Source organism: Canis aureus, chromosome X (genome assembly GCF_053574225.1).
Source record: "Canis aureus isolate CA01 chromosome X, VMU_Caureus_v.1.0, whole genome shotgun sequence".
Taxonomy (NCBI): domain Eukaryota; kingdom Metazoa; phylum Chordata; class Mammalia; order Carnivora; family Canidae; genus Canis; species Canis aureus.
In genome coordinates, this window is record NC_135649.1 from 27,456,931 (window position 1) to 27,469,586 (window position 12,656).

Below are 12,656 nucleotides of genomic sequence, written 5' to 3' on the forward strand. Positions count from 1 at the left end.
GTCATTTTTACCTTTGAGACTACATTAATATGAATAAACATTCATTTGAAGGTCAAATGATATCTAGTGTCTCCGGGTTGCAGCGTATCTGGACTTCTTGATTCTTTCTTGCCAGTGAAATACACAATATAGGCTGACTCTCATCAAAGCAGCTTTTAACATTTAGAACTGAGGAAACCAATTGACATCTGAGTAGAATTTTTTCCCCCTTCTCTCTCTTAGGTCCTACAGGCAGTAGACTTCCCAGAAAGGGATTGTAGATTGTGGTCAATTCCAGGTGATTTGTCAATCTGTTCAGTGGCAAGTACCAAATTAGTTCCTGTCTTTTTTTTTTAATTTCAATTTATTTTTATTTTTAATTTTTCTTGAGGAAAAGTAGCCACCCCTTTAGCTGCAGGATTTTACCTTGACCTCTAGTCATCATTTAGTTTGATACACATTGGCTACTACACTGGTTTCAGCTTGAACAATGATACTATTTTTGCATAGTGTCACTGTGATTTGATAAACAGGTAGTAGTGCCCTTTCTGGAATCAAGGTAAGCATAAGCCCTTGGATGAGGGAGAGGGGAGGAGGCAAGGACTTTAAGGGATGCTTAACAAGCTGCTAATTACTCTTGATGGCATTATGCTACAGTGCATGTGTTAAGGACCATCTTGATGTCTGGAGCAGTGAGCCGATTAGTATCACTTGGAACCCCAAGGGCAGGAGTGAGATGGTGGGAGAGACGGTTTCAAAGAGCTCTGGGGCAATCAGTTCAAGAAAGTCAGGGCTCTACCTGAGTTTTTGACAATATGTTCTGAAGAATTAAATAGTCGCCTGGATTCCTAAGAAAAAGAGAGGGAGAAATGGGAGAGAAATGCACCCTCTGTGCATTTGATCTTCATAATGCCATTATCAGTAGGGTATATTATCATCTTTGTTTTACAGTTGAATAAACTGAACTTCAGAGAGGTAAAATAACTCGCTTAAGTATCGTGGTTAAGAATTAGGACTCTGGAGTCAGAGGAAGCTGAGTTTGAATTTTGGCTTCTGCTAATTTGTAGCAGTAAGGACTTGGGACCAACAAACTTTTTGTGCTTTGGTTTCACCATCTATGAAAGAATGATAATAATAGTACCTATAATCAAAAGAGTTTTGTGCATATTTAATGGAAAAATGTGTATAAATTGTTTAGCACTGTCCTGTATTCCTAGTAAGTGCTCAAAAAGGATAGCTATTTATACTCCTCCTCCTCCTCACCATCATTTACCACTACCACCACCCAGACATGTAGGCCCAAAGCTCATGCTGTTTCTGAAACATTACAGTGCCTCCAAGTGCTAGTAAGAGCAGTGGTAAGAAGGGCCAGGGAAAGTCAATATGTCTAAGTAGAAGATGAAAAGATAAGGCAGTGAACGGAAAAAAAGACAAAATTTAAAAAGCAGGATAAAAGGAATTCCATAATAAGAGATGTGGTCACTAGAAGGTCACTAACTAGCAGTTGTCTCAGATGCCCCCCACACAGTGTGGCCTACAATAGAACAACTCTTCCTTTCTGACCCCCTAAGGTTACTGCATTGTAGACAAAAACAAACAAACAAACAAACCTCATGTGATCAGTCAATGGGATTGATTGACAGGCCTTCATTAGATCTGGTCCTCACTCTAATTGTAAGGAGCTTAAAAACTAGTTCTAAGGCCATGTACACCCAATGAAAAATAACAGGCAACACAACATGTTTATGTGACTTTAATGATGGAATTGAGGCAGTTCCATGACCTGTGGGATATAAGGAATGGTTATTAATTAATCAATTAATTATCTTGAATTTCCAAAGCCATGGATTATCATGTGCCAAAAATTACTTAAATTGTGCAATAACTGTTGGGATCCCTGGGTGGCGCAGCGGTTTGGCGCCTGCCTTTGGCCCAGGGCGCGATTCTGGAGACCCAGGATCGAATCCCACATCAGGCTCCCGGTGCATGGAGCCTGCTTCTCCCTCTGCCTGTGTCTCTGCCTCTCTCTCTCTCTCTCTCTCTCTGTGTGACTATCATAAATAAATTAAAAAAAAATTTAAAAAAAAATTGTGCAATAACTGTATTAAACTATTATGGAATGCTTTAACTCAATTATAAGTCACTGCATGAACTTTGATGTTGCTTCATATGGGTGTTCATTGCAGCAGCACTCAACAAAGGTAACCAACTACGTGCAGCCCTTGGAAGAAGAATGACTCTGCCATGTCTAGATGTACAGGAAAGCTAACTTCTAAGCCAGATGAAGTTCAGTTAGCCTGATGAATTCATCTTCTGTGTGATTGCTGGTTTGGCCTTTGTTTTATTATAAAAGTGAGAATAAATAGGATCTTTTTTACTGTTCCTCTAGTGATTGATCACCATTTGTACTAATTCATTCTCAGGTTCTACCCCATTTTCTTTTTTATTTACTTATTTATTTTTTTTCTACCCCATTTTCTAAGGGAGAACCCGCCAGATGCCTTCCACCTGAGAAATCCCTGGTTCTAAGCTTGAGTTACTCTCATGAGTATTGAAGTTCAACACACAAAACTGTTGGACGTTAGCTGATGAAGATTTAACTCCTGTTGACTAGGTGGGACTTTTAAGTTCTAGGTAGAACTTTCCCACATTCTGGGATTTGGACTTTTGACCTAGTGGGGCAGCTGATACCTTAATCAAAACAGTGTTCTCTTTATACTCTAGGTGGCAGGAGCTCCTTAATATAAATGTGAGGGATTGCTATAAAAGCAAGTTTAGACCAGTGCATCACTAAGGCTGCTGTCATTTTATAGAAAGAATGCATGAAAATGTGAACCCATGAGATATTAAAGCGGAACCTGTGAAGAAAGAAATCCTTTGTGTTCAGCATGGTAGTCTAGGATTTAGTAATAGTAAAACAAGATTATTGTTCTTTTACATAATGCCATTTCAAAAAAATTCCAGTAGTAAATTAAACAAAATGGAGTAAATTAGTAAAATAATTTATTCCTATGTGTTTTATTGCTTGAAAGCTTACTTCCTACAGATCTCTGTCAAAATACCATTTTATTAGTAGGGCCTTAACTCCACTAGCATTCCCTAATCCCTGGATGTTGTTTTGTTTTCTCCACAGCACCTGTTGTGTTGTGACATACTTCATATTTTCCTTGCTGATTTATTGTGTGTCTCCTCTACCCACCCCCCCCCCCTCCACTGCCTCCCAGAATGAAAGCTTTATGGGCAAGGACCTTGTTTTATCCACTATTGCATTCTTAGTACCCAGAACAGTGATTGGTACATAATGGGCATTCTGTGCATGTTTATTGAATGAATGGATGAATGACCATTAACAAATTAAGGTAAAGTCACAATAACTTGAATTTAAAAATTATCTTTTTAGAAAAAATAAATTCAATTAAGATATGGAGTAAACATTTTATAGTATACATGTCTAATTTTATTTTTCGATAATCATTAAAACATAAAATACTGTCACCTAAGGAGACTAGTCTCTATTTTAATACTTGATGGTAACTAAGGTAATTAATTTTTAAGTAATTATGCCAAATCTGTTAGCTGTTCTAACAGATATTTTGATATCATTAATCAAAATAATGAACCTTGTTATTGATAACATTACGATTTACTGGTATTTTACTTTTTGATTTCATTTTTTATTTGTGTTTTGAGAAGTTGTGTAATATCTTAGGGAAAGAAAAGATAAAATGATGATAATAACTGAATTTGTAGCATTTCTGTGTTATTAGTTTTTAAATATTCAAACTGCCTCTGCAAGTATACCTTTAAAGTTTTACTTGTGATGTGGTAAAGAGAATCTTAGACTGAGCATTTGAAGACTCGGGTTAAGTTTTCTTGGCTTTGCTACTTACCAGCTAGGTGATTTTGGCAAAGCACTGAATATTTCCAAGGCTTGAATCCCTTATATATAAACTTGATATAATAATTTTTGCCCTGTCTTTTCATAGGATTATTGAGATATATCAGAAATTCTCTGTGAAATATGAAGTTCTATTCAACTATAAGGAGTTCTATGATGCTAGTAAATAATTTCATTTGTCAAATGATTTTGCCTTTAGAATGCTTTTTTTAACAAAATGTGCAATATTCTCACTGCAATTCTTTAGAATGAAATAAAATTGCATCTAGGAATATGTTACTGTTAGGAACAAAGAAGGTATTTGCCGACCAGGCATGCTTTGCTAAAGAAGTAGTCATTAGTACCAGCATCTTTAGAGAAAGATAAAGAAAAGTGAAAGCTAAAAAGCCATTAGACTTGTCTTTTGGGAGGTCAGTGGTTTTAGTATTGTGGCCCTGGAAACTAAATTTCAGACAGTCAAAGAAAAAATGGAAATAGAGAAGTGAATGTGAAGCACTTTATTATGTGGTTTGATGGCCTAAGAAATCTGGGACTCGCTGATGAGCCTGGGTCAACCTTGGTGCTGGATGACTGAGATGGAAAAGAAGCTTCTAAGCAACGAGGCAGAAGGGTAGTCTGGAGTGAGAAGTCAAGTCACTATTGTCTGAAATGCCATGTATGTGATGGAGAACCTCTCTTAGGCTGGGTGGGGAAGGATAATGTAAGTCCAGAGGGGAGCTAACATCAGAGGCCTAAGAAACTGGGTCTCTGGTCAAAACAGCAAACAATAAGGTAATTAGCCAAGAAGCTAAGAAAACTGAGGGGGATTCATGGAATGTAGCTGGTGTCATCATAATATTTCAAGATCCACAACATGTGGTGAGCTGTTGCTTTTATGTGAAGCTAGTGTATTTTGCATGTGTGTAGGCATTTCTTTTCAAATTGCTGAACCAGGTGAGGTGGGCAGCAGGGATGAAGAGAAATTTTAGTTTTGTCCAGTCTTAATTATAGAAATGTTTTTCTAATGGCAAAGGGCTAGTATACATGATAGCGATAACCTTTGAAAAATATCTCAGGTTTCCTGTTGAATATTCAGCAGAGATAGACCTTACTTAAGTTTCTCTTCCATAATACAGACTGTCTCAAGTATTTTGTTTCTTTTATTTATTTATTTATTTATGATAGTCACACACAGAGAGAGAGAGAGAGAGAGAGAGGCAGAGACATAGGCAGAGGAAGAAGCAGGCTCCATGCACCAGAAGCCCGACGTGGGATTCGATCCTGGGTCTCCAGGATCGCGCCCTGGGCCAAAGGCAGGCGCCAAACCGCTGCGCTACCCAGGGATCCCAAGTATTTTGTTTCTAATACCTTCATGTAGGACTTTGAATATGCTCAAGCTGCCATAACAAAATACCAAAGACTGAGTGACATACACAACAGAACTTATTTTCTCACAGTCCTGGAGGCTAGAAGTTCAGGATCAAGGTTCTGGCCAATTCAGTTTCTGGTAAGACCTCTCCTCCTGCCTTGCAGAGCACTGCCTTGTTACTGTGTCCTCACTTGACCTCTTCATCCTGTAAATGTGGAGAAGCTTACCTCTCTGGTGTCTCTTCTTATAAGGACACCAGCCCTATCTGATCAGGTCCCACCTTTATGACCTCATTGAACCTTGATTACTTCCTTAGTAACCTCATCTCCAAATATAGCCACACCAGGGGTTAGTGCTTCAACATAAAAATTGAGGAAGGAGGGTCACAAACATTTAGTCCATAACAAACCCTGACAGCAAAGTGTATAATAACTGACTTTTATTGAACTCTTTTTTTGGGTTTGCCAAGTACTGTGATAGGTACTTTAAATGAGTAATCTCATTGTAGTAGTCAAATATTTTGGTGATTTATCACATATTTGGTATTCCCATCACCATTCCATGAGGGTCAGTAAGAGGAACTCTTTTCTTTATAATTAGTTAAGACCCAGGCTCTTTCCATCTTGTGGCTCTGGTCTCTTCTCAGTCTAAGAGTCTGTTCATTTAGCCAGTGGATGGTTAAAGAGAGTTAGTATTGCATAAGGGAGGTTTTTATGGCCCATGCCCAAAAGTGGCACATGACCAATTAATCATTAGCAAGAATTTAATCACATGGCTAAACCTAACAGCTAAGAAGTGCAGTCCTCTCATGTATTGAGGAAGAGGTAAGCAAGGAAATACAGATATTGATGAGCTGTAGCTATCTCTATCACACTCAATGAATCTTCACAGTAATGCACCAAGATAGGTACCATCAATGTCCCAATTTTACCCATGAAAAGGGTGAGTAGTTTGTTCAAAGTAATACAGCTAGTAATTTAGAGCTGAACTCATTCTGGCTTCAGAGTTTGCTTTTAGCCACTGTGCTGTTCTTTCTGAACTCAGGATAAGAGAATTATTTCATTACTGTGGTAAATGTTTGACACTTTTGAACCATCCCTCAAAGATATTTTAGCAAAACATTTATGTTTGGATAAGTAATATATCAAACACTTTGTTTTAATTTGTTTATAAAGGAAAGAAAGAAACAAGAAAGAAAAGAAAGGGAATGAAGGAAGGAGGGAGGGAGAGAGAACAAATAAGAATAACAAGTCTTTTGTGGAGGTGTTGGATTCTCTGATTATATTTCATCTTATATGTACATGTTAATACTAGCTTATTCATCCTTAGGGTCTTTTCCTCAATTAGCATAAACTACAGGGATACTTTGAATGTGTTTAGGGTATGATTGTGACGTGAAAGTACATGGGATCTTTGTCCCCACATAACTATAAAGGAGGTTGTACTGTCCAGAGATATTTTGTAGTTTCACCTCAGATTTTGAATCCATTTGTCCATATTGAGCACAATTTGAAAGGTCAAGGTCTAGGATAATGCTTTCCATTGAGCTAGGGGGTTCCTGAAGTGAGGGGGCAGGGAGGAGGGATAAGAGATTTCCTCTTTCCTTTTATTTAAGCGAATGTAGTGCTAAACAGTAATTACAGTAAGCTGCCAGTTGTCTTTTGGGTCTGGGTTGACCTTATAGCCACCTGGATTTGGCTTCCTTTCCACTATACCACACTAAATGGTGCATTGGTTGGTTTGCAATTTTCAATAAACATCTATTTTTTTCCCCAGTATTCTATTGTAGTTGAGAGTTCATTTTCTTTTGATAGAGAGTACAATACTATCCTAATTCTAGATAAGTTGCACTAACAAAGTACAGAATATGAAATTCTAAGCTTCTGAAAGTTATTTTCCTACCATTCAGATGGTATGTTTCCTAAAATGCCAACATTTCTCAAAGACAATTTAATTCAGCCTTCTTGAAGCACAAGAAGGAAGTATTTTTCTAGCAAAGCTGTTCTCCTACCATATTAAGTGAAATTTCTGTAATAGTCCTGGTAGCTTCTGAAGGTGGAAGGAGATAAACTGTTTAGACAGAGTGTGAAAAAGCTTAAATGTTTCCTTCCTATATTAAGGAAAGGAGCACTCTGGGATGGTTTCATTTTAAAATAGATTTGTGTTCTGTGGTTATTGGTAAAGGGATAGGGAAGTACACTGGACTGACCTGTTCCATTATTAGAAGCCAAGTCAAGAATGTTGCCTATATATATATAATGAGAGTTCATATACAATGATATTACATTAGGCTTTCATCCTGTGCTGTTGATAGTAACAATAATTTGGATAAGGCCTATTTTACCAATTCTGAAACACTCTATAATCTGAGAAAGCATTGAAATCAGACTTGTAGAACTGAATTAGAGATGTATGGGTATTAAAATACTCCATCCACCCCATTTCCACATGTACCATCTGTTGTTTCCAGATGTACTGCATCCTAGAGGCAGTATTCATGGGCATGGTATTATAACAACAAACCGGCATTCCTAGTTCTGGGACTTAATTCCCAGAAATACAAGTTTTCATTGGCTGCACTTCAGGGAATTAGACTCCTCTGTGGCTAGGGACATGCCATTACAACCATGGTAATGGAAATAGACCAATTCAGAGCTTATAAGGCATCAGGGAGCCTTCAAATTTGGAGCAGTACAAAGTTTCTTTTATGTGCCTGTAACTCAAGGTAAGTTGGGCAACGCTATTAATGCTCCCCTCACCCCTTGGTGATTAGATATGCCTAGCTCATTGTAGATAAGGTGTTGGAGGTATCTCTTCTATGTTAAGTTTGATAAAGGAAGTTATAAAATGCTCCAAAAGCTCTAGAGTGTATGCTTAAAGCCTCGTATATAGTCCAGCACCTTAATCTGATGCTGTCTGTAAAGCAATGGGCTGTCACCTCCCTCCAGACCACTGCTTGCCTCATTAATACCACTGGAACAAATTATCACTTCACAGCCCAGAAATCTTCTATAGCAGTTGTGGTGATTGATGTAACAAGGCTAAAAAATAATGATGAAATGCATGTTCCAGAAGACAGATTCAAATGGCAGGAGCTTCAAAGGCAATTAAATGTGACACAGAAGGAGTCTTCCTGGAATAAAGTATTTTCAAATAAATGGTAAGATAAGTGTGATAATCTCCTAGACTCACATTACACATAAATTAGTTTGCTATGAATAATTATTTCTGAAGGCTTAGTGTGCATTGAAGTAAAAGTTTAGAAACAGCCAGTATGAACCATTTAAAAAATACATTTTTTTTTTTTTGGTTTAAGATGGGGCACAAAGCAATGCAGTGGGGATGGCATCTGTGCTTATGATGGGATTTATTTATCTGTGGCCATAGTATTTGAATGATCTTTTGATATGCTTTAAGGTTTCCTGTTGGTTGGAAAGTAAAGAATCGTGACTACAGATGTCAAGTTGAACTGCCTTCCTCCAAAGTGAGTCAAACGATTCTTTTGATGTATTGATTCTATACCACTAAGTTACTAACTGTGCTGTGGGAGGAACCTGCCTACTCAAGAGAGTGCAGCTGTACATTAGATGGGCACATCAAGGTCGCTGTGAAGGGGAAATTTAAGACATGGAAGTAACTAGAACAGCTGGGCAGTGTTAAAGCACTCTGGCATCTAAAGCCTTGCAAAAGGTACACCTCAAATTGTCATTTTAGGTCTGTAAGTGCTACTCTCTTGTTTTCTTGAAATACGAACATAGGACAGGTAAGACAAGTATTGGCTTAGATGTAGCAAGAGGAGATTATTTTTACAAGGTTTCTTGTTTGAAGGGTTAGTTAATCTTAATCATGAAACTGGATTTGTAGAGAGTTTTAAGAATACATTTTAAATGGTTATTTTTAAAAATAATCTTGTTTGAGTTAGGTGTAAAATGATCTGAAGTTGTATTGGATATTTGTTTAAAGTTATTTCCTCACTAATCTGTTATTAGCTAAACCTGATGAGGCCATTTGTTGATTTCTTGGCAGGATCAAAGGAACACACTTATTTAAGGTAGAATATGTATCAGTCTCACCCAGAATTATCTAGATATGAGTCAATGCAATTCAACAACCATTTATTACACTTTAATAATCAGTTTGACATTTTTTTTAACAAAATCTTGGCCACCCTTTTCAATAACATGATTGAATGATTCAGAAGTTTGTTTCTAATTGTACAGGTCATCAGTAATACTGTTATTTACCCTGAAGTGGTTGAAGTGTCCTTTTGAAATACAAATTAAGGACTATTTTGATCTCATTCTTTGAAACAAGTATTACTTTTATGCCAGGACACTGTTTAGTATGTAGACCACAGATTGAAATATTCACCAACTGTCAAAAAGGCTGAGAAGTTATTTCCACTCTAAGATGTCTGCAATTCACTAGTTAGAGACACATACATGAATCAAGTAACTTTTTTTTTTAATGGGCTTTAAAAAATTGCATTACTCTCTTAAAAACCTTGAATTTGGACTTGAGAAATTCTGCCTTTTACTTACCTGGCTTGTTAATTGGTTGAGCATACTGAAAATACATGCTTATGGATGGCAGAAAACACATATGACTAATATGACAGCTGCTTGAAATAGAAAAAGCAATAAAATGACTTTGTACTTTTATGACACATTTATAGACTGGTAATAAAGCTCCTTCCTAATCTCATTCTCTCATCATAGCACCCAAGTGATTTGTGTAATTATTATTTTATCTGTCTTTTTAAACAATGGAAAAGCCAGAAGATGAACCTAATGACCCAGCATTCATTTTTTATTGTTACCATCCTTTAACTACAAGCACACTCATACTCGTTTTTAAGAAAACCGTGGGCTTTTTTTTTTTTTTTTTTTTTTGGTCCTATCCAAAAAGCATTTCACTAAATTCTCGTACCTGGTGACAACTGGCAAATAATAGCTAGAGTTTTTTTTTTTTTTTTTTTTTTACACGAACTGTGGTTTTAAACAACATTGAGAATTGGTTGTTTATATGGGGTATTTAAATTAAAGCACATAGATAGGCCTTTTTAACTGAATACTTGGAACTACCCAATTCCAAATTCATCATGTAATATTTTAAGAAAGGAAATATATTTACATGCGCTGAGTGTCTGCTCTGGGCCAAACACTGTCATATATGTAAACTTATTTAACAGCAACTTCACAACAACATTGTGCGGTAGTTATTTTTAACCCTATTTTTATGGAGGAAGCAACCCAACCTCAGAGACGTTATGTAGCTTCTCCACTGACACACCAGCTAGCTACTTAGTGGCAGAGCCAATATTCAAATGTGCATCTGCCTGATTCTAACTACCACATTATACAGCTTTTAAATAAATGTGGAGAATATGTTTGATAATAATGGCTAAATCAAAACACATCGGAATAAATCTGTGTAATACTGTTCATCAAGGTAAAAGTATGTGTTTAGTTTTTGAAATTGCTTTATCCAAGACACTAGAATAAATTAAATGCATGAGTGATATCAGAATTTATAGAATTATGTTTATTGGATTAATGGTGTTTTATAAATTATAATGATTTACATCTCAGAACAGTCTACACAGTATTTAATGGAAAAAATAAACTTATTTGCACCCACATTCATAAAATTATGGTTTTTAAAGCTAGAATTTCTATTTTCCACAACCTCATATATAAAATAAGCCAATTACTGAAATTGAAAAATGATATTACTTCAGATTTGAGCTATCTATTGCTTGGTGTGAGGACTGTTAAAGATATTCTGATGCAAATTACTATTTAAAAAGACGGCTTACATTAAATACATTCAGGGGTATAATATACTTTTGGCTTTAGGTTATAATATAATCAATTATTTCATTGTGATTTAATATTGATATATATATCTGTGAAGAAAAAACCCAGTGACTATGGCAAGCAATTATATATGATTCTACTTGTGTAGAAATCTTGCAGTATAAATGCATTCCAGTTATTTTTGCTACTAATCATTTATGAATATTTAAGGCTTTTAATTTTTTCACTTTTAATCTAAATGATACTTTCTTTTGCAGAATTACAGAAAGAATAGGTTCACCCTAAAATGACTGTAGCATTTATTAGAAATAATAACTATTCCAGAAAGTACAGCAAAATAAGTTTCTATTTCTTCACCAAATCAAGTGTTCAGTACCTATGATAACCCTCTCAGTCCATTTGACCTTATAATTCTGTACCTTCTCTGAGCCCATTGCTTTCTTGTCTGCAGAATGGGATATTAACTACTTCTTTGGGATGCTATGATAATTACATGATTTAACATATGAAAAGGGTAGTGAACAGTGCCTGGCAATGGGTAGCTATCAAATTGTTATTGAATCAATGTATTGAGCATATAATTCAGCATTTTGAAATATAATTTAGGAACATCTTATAATCTGATGCAGAAATTTATTTTAAAAATGAATTAAATCTCAATTACCATGCAGCTGCTTATCAGATCCCGTTGATAGCTTCCCCAATATTGATCAAAATTATATAGACCTCTTAAGAGCATGCCTCCGTTGCCACATCCTACCTTACATCCTTCCTTTTGTGTTTCATTAATTTCTCTCTCAAAGCAGAGCATTTTGGTCTAGCTTTGTTTGACATGACCATTTTGAGAGGCATATTGACATAACCACCTCCAAATAATCCTATCAAATATAAAATCAGTTTTTTTGTCTTCCGAAGATTATCTTATGAGACATCCCCAAACCTAGTTCTGTCTCTACCACCCAGACTGCATGATTCCTTCTCTTCCTACTTTACTCATATTTGAATTTATTTTTTTATTAAATATATTGCTTTTATAGTCATAAAAACCGTAACTATTTAAAAAATTCATACATAATCATTCATAATCTCCAAGGGAGAGGTGATTTTATCCCCAAAACCATTATTATGAAAGAGTGCTACCTCATAATTTATGAGCACTATTGTGGAAATTGTTAAAGGAATTGTTCTCATAGCTCGTCCCCAGTGTCTTATGGGATTAGCAAAATCAAGAAGTGTACCAAAATCACAAAGCCACTTAAAAAATATTTTCAGAAAAAGAATTTCTGCAGGAAAACAAGACAAATTCCACAATTACATTCCTAAATCTGCATTTCACTAGAGATTAAAAGCATGACTGTTGTAACTTTAAGAGATCAGATAATTTGACTATTCAGCAAATGAAATGAATTATGACTGATAGTCTTTTGTGAGAAAAGCATATGTGATAAGCATGGGGCTCCTCGTTTTATATCATGTGGATGCTAGGTAGTGCCTAACCCCAATCTCATCCTTTACCCCTTTTCTGAGCTTGTTGTCATCTCATACTCTTCTGGCATATAGAGCAAAAATGGAGTGAGGCTCAAAGATAGGATGAGGATGATTACCTCACATA

The 12,656-nt window shown here is 36.0% G+C and overlaps 1 protein-coding gene across 3 annotated transcripts in view; it reads left to right on the forward strand.

The window, feature by feature from the left end:
* The window catches only part of TENM1 (teneurin transmembrane protein 1), a 794,498-nt gene that overhangs the window by 66,207 nt on the left and 715,635 nt on the right, over window positions 1–12,656 (forward strand). For 2 of the 3 annotated variants that reach the window (XM_077888554.1, XM_077888556.1), the window contains one exon: window positions 8,643–8,709. The exons of the other annotated variant lie outside the window; for it this stretch is intronic. The gene's annotated coding sequence lies outside the window, so the exon portion shown is untranslated. The remainder of the gene's footprint in view (window positions 1–8,642; window positions 8,710–12,656) is intronic. 3 annotated transcript variants of the gene reach the window in all.